Source organism: Triticum urartu, chromosome 7 (genome assembly GCF_003073215.2).
Source record: "Triticum urartu cultivar G1812 chromosome 7, Tu2.1, whole genome shotgun sequence".
In the NCBI taxonomy this organism is placed as follows: Eukaryota; Viridiplantae; Streptophyta; class Magnoliopsida; order Poales; family Poaceae; genus Triticum; species Triticum urartu.
This window is the reverse complement of record NC_053028.1, coordinates 261,695,067-261,706,059: the sequence shown is the minus strand read 5'-3', so window position 1 is coordinate 261,706,059 and position 10,993 is coordinate 261,695,067.

The window sequence follows — 10,993 nt, the reverse complement described above, 5'->3', positions numbered from 1 at the left end:
AAGAGAGGGAGGATAGAGAGAGAGAGAGGGCAAATAAAATGGCAAGGGTGAAGTGGGGGAGAGGAAAACGGGAGGCAAATGGCAAATAATGTAATGCGGGAGATAAGGGTATGTGATGGGTACTTGTAAGTGCATCTAGTGCCACCCCTAGTTGGTTTTGGAGTATTGACGACAAACCTGGTTGAGGGACTAATGTGTTTGTCAGAATTGCAGGATAACATAGGTAGAAGTCCCTCATTGATTCGGTTTTCCTACCAGAGATGGCCCCTAAAAATGTATGAAGACATTGAAGTCAAAGGTGGTATGTGAAGACATTCACATTGAAGACTATGACAAGAGAAGACATCGCGTGAAGACTATGGAGCGCGAAGACTTAGCAGTTTCGTCGTTCTGTGTTTTTCTTTGTTGAGTCATAGGAACCACTGTACTGTTAAGTGGGGTCCAAGTGAACCAGTCAGAATGACTGAAGTGATGCTTAACCAAAATCCTATGTCTTCGAGTGAAGACTATGAGACCAAATCTTGTCCAGAGTTGGATAAGTCAGCTTTGCTTGTAGCCCAAGTAAAGTTGCCATGTGTGTTTGAAATCTGACCGTTGGAACATGTGTCAGTTCCTTAGTGACCCAGGGTCATTTCGGACAAATCAGGTCGGGTTGCCTAGTGGCTATAAATAGCCCACCCCCTACAACCATAAACGGTTGGCTGCTCAGAGTTAGTACACGGCTTTTGTCGTTTGAGAGCAACCCACCTCGAAGCCTTTGAGAGAGAATTCCTTGCGAGGATAAAGCCCTAACCATCCAGAGCCAAAGAGTGTTAGGCATCACTGAAGTCTTCTTGTCTGTGTGATCTGAAGACTTATTACACTTGAGGACTGTGAATCCTCCAGCCGGTTAGGCGTCACGTTCTGAGCATCCAAGAGTCATTGTGGATCACCAGTGAACGAAGTCTGTGAAGGTTTGGAAGTCTACCTTGAAGACTTACCAGAGTGATTGGGCGAGGTCTGTGTGACCTTAGCTCAAGGGGAATATGTTGAGGACTGAGTGTCCTGAGCTGCGTGTTCAGGACTGGGTGTCCGGGACTGTGTGTCCTCAGGTTTAAATACCTAGCCGCCCTAACCAGACATACAACTGTCACCGCAGTTGGAACTAGTCTACGAAACCTTTGTCTTCACCAAGCTCACTGGTTCTATCCTTCCCTTCCCTTTACTTACTGTTGGTCCTTGTGAAGTCATTGTATGATTGCTTTATCTTTTGTCTTCGCTGAGTGACTGCTTGTTCTGATTGGCTTCACAATATCTTCCTACATGATCTTTACTGCCTAGCTGCTATTAGTCATTGTGCTTTCACTCCATTGAATACTTGACTATGGTTTGCCTAGTGTAGTCTACCTTCCGCTGCATGGTAATAGGTTTATTTCTATCGTTTGTCTTCGAAACTTCCATGTTTTGAAGACTTTCATAAAAATCGCCTATTCACCCCCCTCTAGTCGATCACTAGCACTTTCAATTGGTATCAGAGCAAGGTACTCCCTTGTTCTGTGTGATTCGGTTTAACCACCTGGAGTTTTAGCTATGTCGACTGCAGGGATAATTAAAGTCTCCGCTGTGTGCCCCGTCTTCGATGGAACTAAATATCCCTACTGGAAGAATAAGATGCGCATGCATCTTGAAGCCATTGATGTCGACCTATGGTATGTCATCAAGAATGGCGTTCCCAAGGCTGGTGAAGGTGTCACCACTGCTGATGTCAAGAAGTTCGTTCAACTGGACTCCACTGCCAAGAACATCATCTGTGGTCATCTGACCAAAGGACAGTATGGCCGCGTGAGTGCTTTGGAAACATCTAAGCTAGTCTGGGACTGGCTCTCCAAGGTCAATGAAGGCGTCTCAACCCAGAGAGATCAGAGAATCACTGTCCTTCGCGACCTCTTAAACCGCTTCAAGAGAAATGACAATGAGAATGTCCAGCTCACGTTTGATCGACTCACCGACATCACAAATGAGCTTCAAGCCCTCGGCGCTACTGAGATCACCAAGCATGAACTCATCAAGACAATCCTGAGATCACTTGACAACTCGTTTGACACCCTAGCCCTGATGATTCAAGAACGTCCTGACTTCAAGACACTCGATCCGTCTGACATACTTGAGAGGCTCAACACACATGAGTTTCAGCTTTCTGAGAAAAGAGATATCTACGGTCCCAACTATGGGCGAACTCGTGCCTTGAAGGCAAAAGCTGTCTCCTCATCTAAAGAAGAATCTGACAGCAGCTCTGATGATCCTGAAGACATTGGAAAGGAGCTTGCTATGCTTGTGAAGAAGTTCCAAAAATTCACCAAGAAGAAAGGCTTCAGAAAATCCTCAAGATCAAGCTCAAGGAATGATGAAGCTTCTGCTCATGACTACAAGAAGAGAACATGCCACAAGTGCAAGAAACCTGGCCACTACATCTCTGAGTGTCCGCAGTGGGACAATGAGAACAAGACGAAAAAGAAGAGCAAGGAGTATGATTCTGATGACAAGAAGAAGAAGAAGAAATACTCAAAGTCTTCTTCCAAGTCTTCCTCAAAGTCTTCATCACACAAGAAGACCTCATCTGGCAAGACTCGTGCGTTTTTTGGCAAGGAAATGGATTCGGAGGAGGAATCCGCTTCTGAGGAGGCGGAGGTGGAGTCCGAGGAGGAGTGCGATTCTGGTGTGGCAAGTCTGGCTACAGCCTACGTTGGCAAGTCCATCTTCAACACTGAAGACAATGTCACCAACGCCGATGCTAATGACAAGGATGACTCCACTCCCACCTACTGCTTCATGGCACGCGGTGCCAAGGTAAACTCACGCGCCACTCACTATCAAACATCAAGTGAAGATGACTCTGATTGTGGTTCCAAACCCAGCTACAAAACACTTGCTAAAATTGCAACTGAACAACAGAAAGCTATGGAACATATTCAAAAACTATTAGACAAAAGCGATGACCTGTTGGATGCAGATGGGATGTACAAAAGCGATGACCTATTGAAACAGGGATGTACAAAAGTCTTCAAGGGCATCAGACACTATGTGATGTCCTCAAAAAGCAGATTCTGAACCGAAACCCTAGGAAAGAGGGTGTTGGGTTCGTAAGGAAAATGAATGCAGATGGCTCTTACTGGAAACCTGGGCAGTACCCCAAAACCACATGGGTTGCTGCAAAGGGACCTTTAGTGGATCCATCCACCCTATCTAGCTTCACTTGTGCTAATCCCATTGTTATTGATGAATCCTTTGATGCAAACTATAAACTATTTAAGAATCAGAATGGTGAAGTGTTTGCCAGGTATATTGGTACTAACTGCAGGAATGGGCCACCTATGAAGAAGGTCTGGGTGCCGAAAAGGTGTTTGGAGAATCTTCCTGTGAATGTCGTCATGACACCACAAGTGAAGAAGACAAACCCCAGACCACAGGCTTCATACGGCCCAAAGGCTTCATATAGACAGAGGACTCACCTGAGTCACACTAATGCAAATGTTTTGCAGGGAAGCCATACTCAGGCCTATGAATATGAGCGCGGTTCATCAAACCGCCATGTTCATAAGACCAAGAACTATTCTGCTTATTGTTATGAGTACTATTGTCCACCTGCAAGAGTTTTTGCTAGGGCTCCAAAGCCAAAGTTCTCAGATGCTGCACTTAGACTCATTGCTTCAAAGCCACCCTTGAAGATGTGGGTGGCTAAGAAAGCTTAACTCTCTTTTTCAGGGAAAGGTCTCCAGCCGAAAACCAAAATCGTCTGACGCTATTGCTGGGGACCTTAAACATCTTGTAGGGTGCAAGATCAAATGCCCAAATGGTCTTATTATGTACTTTATTCCTAAGTCGCTTGCTACTTGCCCTATCAGTCCTAATCTTGATCTAAGCTTTCATAATCCACTGGCTCGTCAAATGTTTTTGCTTCACAATTCTCTTCGTGAAGCCTATCCCCCTAACTGCACTGTAGGGTACGACACCAGCTGCTTCAGAATGGATTATTGATAGTGGGTGTACTAATCACATGACTGGCAAGCGAAGTCTTCTTATGGACTCAACCTTACATCCATCTAACAAAAGTCACATCACATTTGCTGGCACTGGTAAAAGTAAGGTATTGGGTCTAGGTAGAGTTGCAATCTCAAAGGATCAACACATGGATAAAGTCATGCTTGTTGAATCCCTTGGTTTCAACTTAATGTCTGTCTCAATGCTTTGCGATTTAAACATGATTGTGATGTTTGGAAAATATCGTTGCCTTGTTCTAATGGAATCTGACAAGTCTCTAGTGTTTGAAGGGTATAGGAAAGATGATTTGTACGTGGTAGATTTCTCAGCAGGACCACAGCTTGCTGTATGTCTTCTAGCAAAAGCCTCAGAATGCTGGCTCTGGCATCGGAGGCTAGGGCATGCTGGCATGAGGAACTTGCACACTCTTGCAAGAAAGAAGCATGTCATAGGCATCGAGGGCGTCAAGTTCAAGAAGGATCACTTATGCGGTGCCTGTGAAGCAGGAAAGATGACGAGGGCCAAGCATCCCTCGAAGACAATCATGACAACGACTCAACCCTTCGAACTGCTCCACATGGACCTTTTTGGTCCCACTCATTACTCAACTCTTACTACTACTGCTTGTCTCTATGGCTTTGTCATTGTTGATGGTTATTCAAGATATACTTGGGTGCATATAATCCTCTACAAGACTGAAGTGCAGGATGTCTTCAGACGCTTCGCCAATCGAGCCATGAACAACTATGGCGTCAAGATAAAGCACATCAGAAGTGACAATGGCACTGAATTCAAGAACACTGTCCTAGATACATATCTTGATACTTTGGGCATCACACATGAATTCTCAGCTCCGTACACGCCACAGCAGAATGGCGTCGTCGAACGCAAGAACAGAACACTTATTGAGATGGCTCAGACGATGCTTGATGAATACAAGACTCCAAGAAAATTCTGGCCTGAAGCCATTGATACTGCATGCCATATCATCAACCGTGTTTATCTTCACAAGCTTCTGAACAAGACTTCCTATGAGCTCCTTACAGGCAAGAAGCCAAATGTCAGTTACTTCAGAGTATTTGGTGCCAGGTGCTGGATCAAGGATCCACATCACACTTCAAAATTTGCACCAAAAGCACATGAAGGTTTTATGCTTGGATATGGAAAGGATTCGCACTCCTACAGAGTCTTCAACCTCTTTCACTATAAAGTGGTTGAAACTGTGGATGTGCGGTACGATGAGACTAACGGCTCGCAAAGAGAGCACCTGCCAAATGTGCTAGATGAAGTTCCATCCAGTGAATCAATCAAACTTATGGGAACTGGAGAAATCATACCATTTGAAGCTCAGCCTGAAGAGGAACTTATCATCTCCGCACCTGATCAACCTGAAGACAATGCTCAGCCTAAAGACAATCCTTCTAACGATGAAAATGATCAGCAAGAGCAAAATCTTCGTCCTGTACATCCTCGTGTTGCAAATGAAGTATAGATTGAGAAAATAATTGATAGCATCAATGCACCAGGTCCACTCACTCATTCAAGGGCAACACAGCTAGAAAATTTTTGTGGGCACTTCGCATTTGTCTCAATATCTGAACCCAAAAAAGTTGATGAAGCCTTCATGGAACCTGAATGGATTCAAGCTATGCAAGAAGAGCTTCAACAGTTTGAGCTGAATAATGTATGGGAACTGGTTAAGCGTCCTGATCCTTGCAAGCACAATATAATAGGCACCAAATGGATATATCGCAACAAGCAAGATGAGCATGGTCAAGCTGTCAGAAACAAAGCTCATCTCGTTGCTCAAGGATATACTCAAGTTGAAGGGATTGACTTCGATGAGACATTTGCTCCTGTGGCTAGACTTGAAGCCATACGCATACTGCTGGCCTATGCAAATCATCATAACATTGTTCTGCATCAAATGGACGTGAAGAGCGCTTTTCTCAATGGCAAGATTGACGAAGAAGTGTATGTTGCACAACCGCCTGGCTTTGAAGATCCAAAACATCCTGATATGGTGTACAAGCTCAACAAGGCACTGTATGGCCTCAAACAAGCCCCTAGGGCTTGGTATGACACACTCAAAGACTTCCTGAAGAGCAAAGGCTTCAAACCTGGTTCCCTCGACCCCACCTCTCTTCACGAAGACATATGATGGTGAACTGTTTGTGTGCCAAATATATGTGGATGACATTATCTTCGACTGCACCAATCAGAAATACACTGATGAGTTTGGATATATGATGCAAGAGCAATATCAGATGTCCATGATGGGTGAGCTAAAGTTCTTGGTCTTCAAATACGTCAGCAACGCAACGACATCTTTATATCTCAAGAGAAATACCTCAAAGATTGCCTGAAGAAATTTGGAATGCAAGATTGCAAAGGCTACACGACGCCAATGCCAGCCAAACATCATCTGGGCCCCGACGACAATGGTAAAGAGTTCGATCAAAAGGTATACCGCTCCATGATTGGTTCCTTACTTTATTTATGTGCATCTAGGCCAGATATCATGCTTAGTGTTTGCATGTGTTCCCAGTTCCAAGCAGCACCAAAGGAATCGCATCACTTAGCTGTGAAGCGAATTCTCAGATATTTGGCTCACACCCCAACACTAGGATTATGGTATCCAAAGGGCTCAGAGTTTGATCTAGTTGGATTCTCGGATGCTGATTATGCTGGTGACAAGGCGGATCGCAAGTCTACATCAGGCACATGTCATTTCCTGGGACGATCACTTGTATGTTGGTCTTCAAAGAAGTAGAACTGTGTATCTCTCTCCACTGCTGAATCTGAATACATTACTGCTGGATCTTGCTGCGCTCAGCTTCTATGGATGAAGCAAACACTCAAAGACTATGGCATTCACCTGAAGCAAGTACCACTCTACTGCGACAACGAAAGCGCCATCAAGATTGCCAACAACCCAGTTCAGCACTCGAAGACAAAGCACATTGAAATTCGTCATCACTTTCTCAGAGATCATGTTGTGAAGGAACATATTGATATCATACACGTCAACACTGAAGAGCAATTGGCAGATATCTTCACCAAGCCCTTGGATGGGAAGAGGTTTTGCAAGTTACAATGTGAGCTAAATATCTTGGAATCCTCAAATGTCATGTGATCAGGCACACATCCTAACACTTATGCAGGTTGATGACTTAGATGTGCAACACACGAAGTAAAGTATATCTTCAATCAATGAAGACTTACATTCTGAGTGTGAATACATTAACGTGGAATTTGACTTCGGAGCGCCACGATAATTGTGCGCCATGTCTGGTTCTAATACTTCCTATACGGTGGGTAACGCCACCACCAAATTCTTCTGTTTGAAGTGTTTTACCCATGGCGTTACATGTGCTATGTCTTCACATTTTGTTTGTCTTCATTTTCAACTTGTCTTCATGATTATCTTCACTATGTTGACTTGATTGTCTTCTGATATATACATACTAGTGTTCTGTCCTCTACAACATTCACTTATAGCTATGTCTTCCTTGTTGAATCTTTTGAACTAAGTGAATGTGATCGGACCCTAATCTCTCTATGCTTTCTATCTCAAACTCTATCTTTCCAAATCATATGCATTCTATTGAAACTGTTGAATGTCTTCTCTGCGTCCTAGTCAGCAGAAGATACAGAGACAAACATTAAGTCCGTTTTCAATGCTAATTCCTTCACCTGAAACCCGAAGAAGTGGGAATGACCACCCGACAATCCAGGCGTGCGTGGGAACATGGAACAACCTCCGATATGTTGCATGATGGCCACGTGTCCTTCAGATGTGAATCGCCAGGGGCACCTGTGTAATAACACTGCGCCATCCCTGTCCCTATAATACATGCCTCACCACAGTCATTATCCTTTCTCCCACTCTCGCACAAACCCTAGCGCCATCACTAGCCCTCGACGACGCCGGCGACGAAGCGCTTAGCTGCCGCGACCTCACCGACGCCGTCTTCACGCCGGCCGCGGACATCGTCTTCTCCGCCGTCGTCCTCCGTCACCAAGTTAGGGCACGGACGATCGAACTGCTCGGCCTCCTCTCCCACTCTGTCAAGCAGTTCTTCGTGTGGTAAATAAAACTTCCTTTTTACAACCCCTTTGATCCTATAGATTCATCACTTTCTACCACAAGCAGTTTCTGTTCACACAAGTTGGATCTATTTCATACTGCGTCTCATAATATGCCTAGTATGTTCACTTATGCTTCACAAAGTAGTTAGATTCCTCACTTTTACTTATTTGTGGATTCGTACAAATCTGGAACCAACTCTCTTTCTATGAGTGAATGTCTTCGCACTATGAGGTCAATGTCTTCTAAACTGATTTATCTTCAAAATCTTCTGAGAATGCATATGACCTCTTCCCCTTCCCTCGCACCTTAATGTTGTCACAGGTACATGTTCGTGGGAGAATCCCTTGGTTCTCATAGTCTGCATTCATTTGCAGAATTCTTACAGCTTCATATAAATTCTCCCGAAGCCAGTTCCTGTTTGACCCACAGGCGGAAGCCTTTGAAACCTTTGAACGTGTTGAAGCCATTCAGTTTGAAGTTCATGGCTACAGAGAAATATACAAGGAAGGGAGGCAGATAGCACCGTGGAAACACTGCTAAGGACCTGCCACCAGATCTCTATGAGCTATACAAGTCAGATCCAGAAGAAACCTATGGAGAACGCAAGAACCGAGTCCAATGGATTTGAAGACATTGGGCAGAGGAATGGTTCAAGTACAGATTCGTCACCGACGAATATGCTGAGAAGAGTGCCATCAAGGGCCCATGGGGAGATATCATATACAAAGGTCTTCAGCCCAAATCACAGTCTGAAGCTATTGCTCAAGGCTTTTACCCCTGCATGCTTCGTGGACCTCAGCCTGCTAATGCCGACCCATCCTCTCTGTTATGGTGTCACGAAGACAATCTCTTCAAGCGCAACTATTAGTTTGCACAGAACTCTGCCAAGGAAAACAAGAAGTCATTGGGATTAGACTTCAACCCAGGCCCCTCTGCGCCACGTGCTGATGGCACACGAGAAGCTGAACCCAATCTGGCTGGGGCCTTCTACAACCTAGAAGGTCTCATCACTCATATTATAGTTCAAGGGGCACTCGTGGATCAACCTGCAGATGATGCTGAATCTGACGAAGCACCTGCACCACCGAAGCCAACGAAGCTGAAGAAGCCTAAAGCTTTAAAGTATGCCTCAGCACCAAAAATCTTACGGGTGAAGCCACTGGCTACTGCACCTCCTGAAGACAGTGTGCAGTCTGAAGATCTATCACGTATCTCCAAGAAAACTGAGATGAGAAAGAATACTGATCAGGCACTGACTGCTGCTGCTATTCTGCGCAATGATGCCATTGATCTATCCAGCTATGAAGATCTTGCAGATGACGCTCTTGAGCAACTGATCAAGAGCAAAGAAGAAGCAGAAATCTTCAATGTTTTGCCTCTCTTTGACGTAGCAATCCTTCACAACTTCATTGATGAGTGGTTTGAAATCCCCAATCTCAGCTTTGATGATCTGCAACTTCCAATTGGCCTCAGCGTCGCTTTCACTGGCGCCATTGCTTCTGAGCTAGCTCTAGCTCAGCGCATCGTTGAACTGAAGCAAAAGATCGACTATGAGAAAGCTCAGTTCAAGCAGCACATGGCAAAGCTCGGCGTGCAAGATTTCAAGAACTTCAAGACTATGCTGCACGAGCTCAAGGAAGCCTTTCTCAAGAAATGTGAAGAAGCTAAAGGGTCTCGTGAGCGCATGAAGAGTCTAGCTGACAAGTGCATGCAAGCCTACAATGAAGCTGAGAAGCACAAGGCTCTTGGGCATCCTGGCATTGACCCCAGAATGGCTACAAAGAATAAGAAGCCATCGACTGACACATCTGCACCTTCAAGGCAGGAAGAACCCCGCATTGTCTTCCCAAGCAGCACGTCCGGCTCGAAGCCAAAGGTCACTTCCACCGCTTCAGACCTGAAGAAGACAAGGGCTGCCGAGGCTGAAGCCAGAAAGAGGAAAAATCCTGACGCTTCTGATGTTGCTCCCTCCAAGAAGAAGCACAAAACCAAGAAAGATTGGGTTGCTCCCACAGAGCCCCTTGTTGTCGAGCCCATCTCGGTTGCTCGTCCTGCCTCTTCGCATCAAGAACGACGGATGGTAATTCATGAGCCTGCTTCCACAGAGGCTCCTGAAGCTGAAGACATTCCAGCAGTTGACCCCACCGCTGCTGAAGACATTGGTCACCATGACAATGTTGAAGATGATGAAGTCCTTCCTCAGATCGAGCACCAATTGGTATCATCGCCTGTGCTTATGCACAGCGAACTCATCAGCATTGGTCGTCCTCTGACGCCAACTGCTCAGGATGCATCATGGGCTGATCACCCGCAGAGACAAGACACTCCAAGCTCTCCCCAACCGCAAGCAACCCCATCAGTGCATGAAGAGGATGACTTTGAGGCCCAGCCAACTCCATCTTCACAGGTGTCGCCAGCATTACGCAGGCTTCGCAAAGGACCAAGGCCCCAAGTCACTCCTTCGAGCGTTTCAGAAGGAGAAGTGCACCACCACTCTGTTGCACGTCAGGTGTTCCCCGAAGCCACTCCTACTGTGAACGTTTCCGAGTCTGAAGCTAAAGTTGCTGACGACAATCCAGCTGCATCAGCCAAAGAAAAACAAGCAGAAGAACGTGTCCCTACTTCCCCCATCACTGAAGAAGTTGTTCCTGAAGTGAACGTGTCAGTGCCCGACCCTCCGGCTCCTCAAGTGGAGGTTGAGAATCCTGAGGCTGCCACCACTAATACCACTTAAGCCAATGACGTGGTCATGGCTGAAGACACTGTGCCAGAGGCCAATGAAGCCAATGATGCACCTGCAACAGATGTGCAGCCTGATGCCTCTGTTGATGCCACTGCTCCTGTTCCGCCACCAAGGCCACATACTATTGAGCAAGCATACAA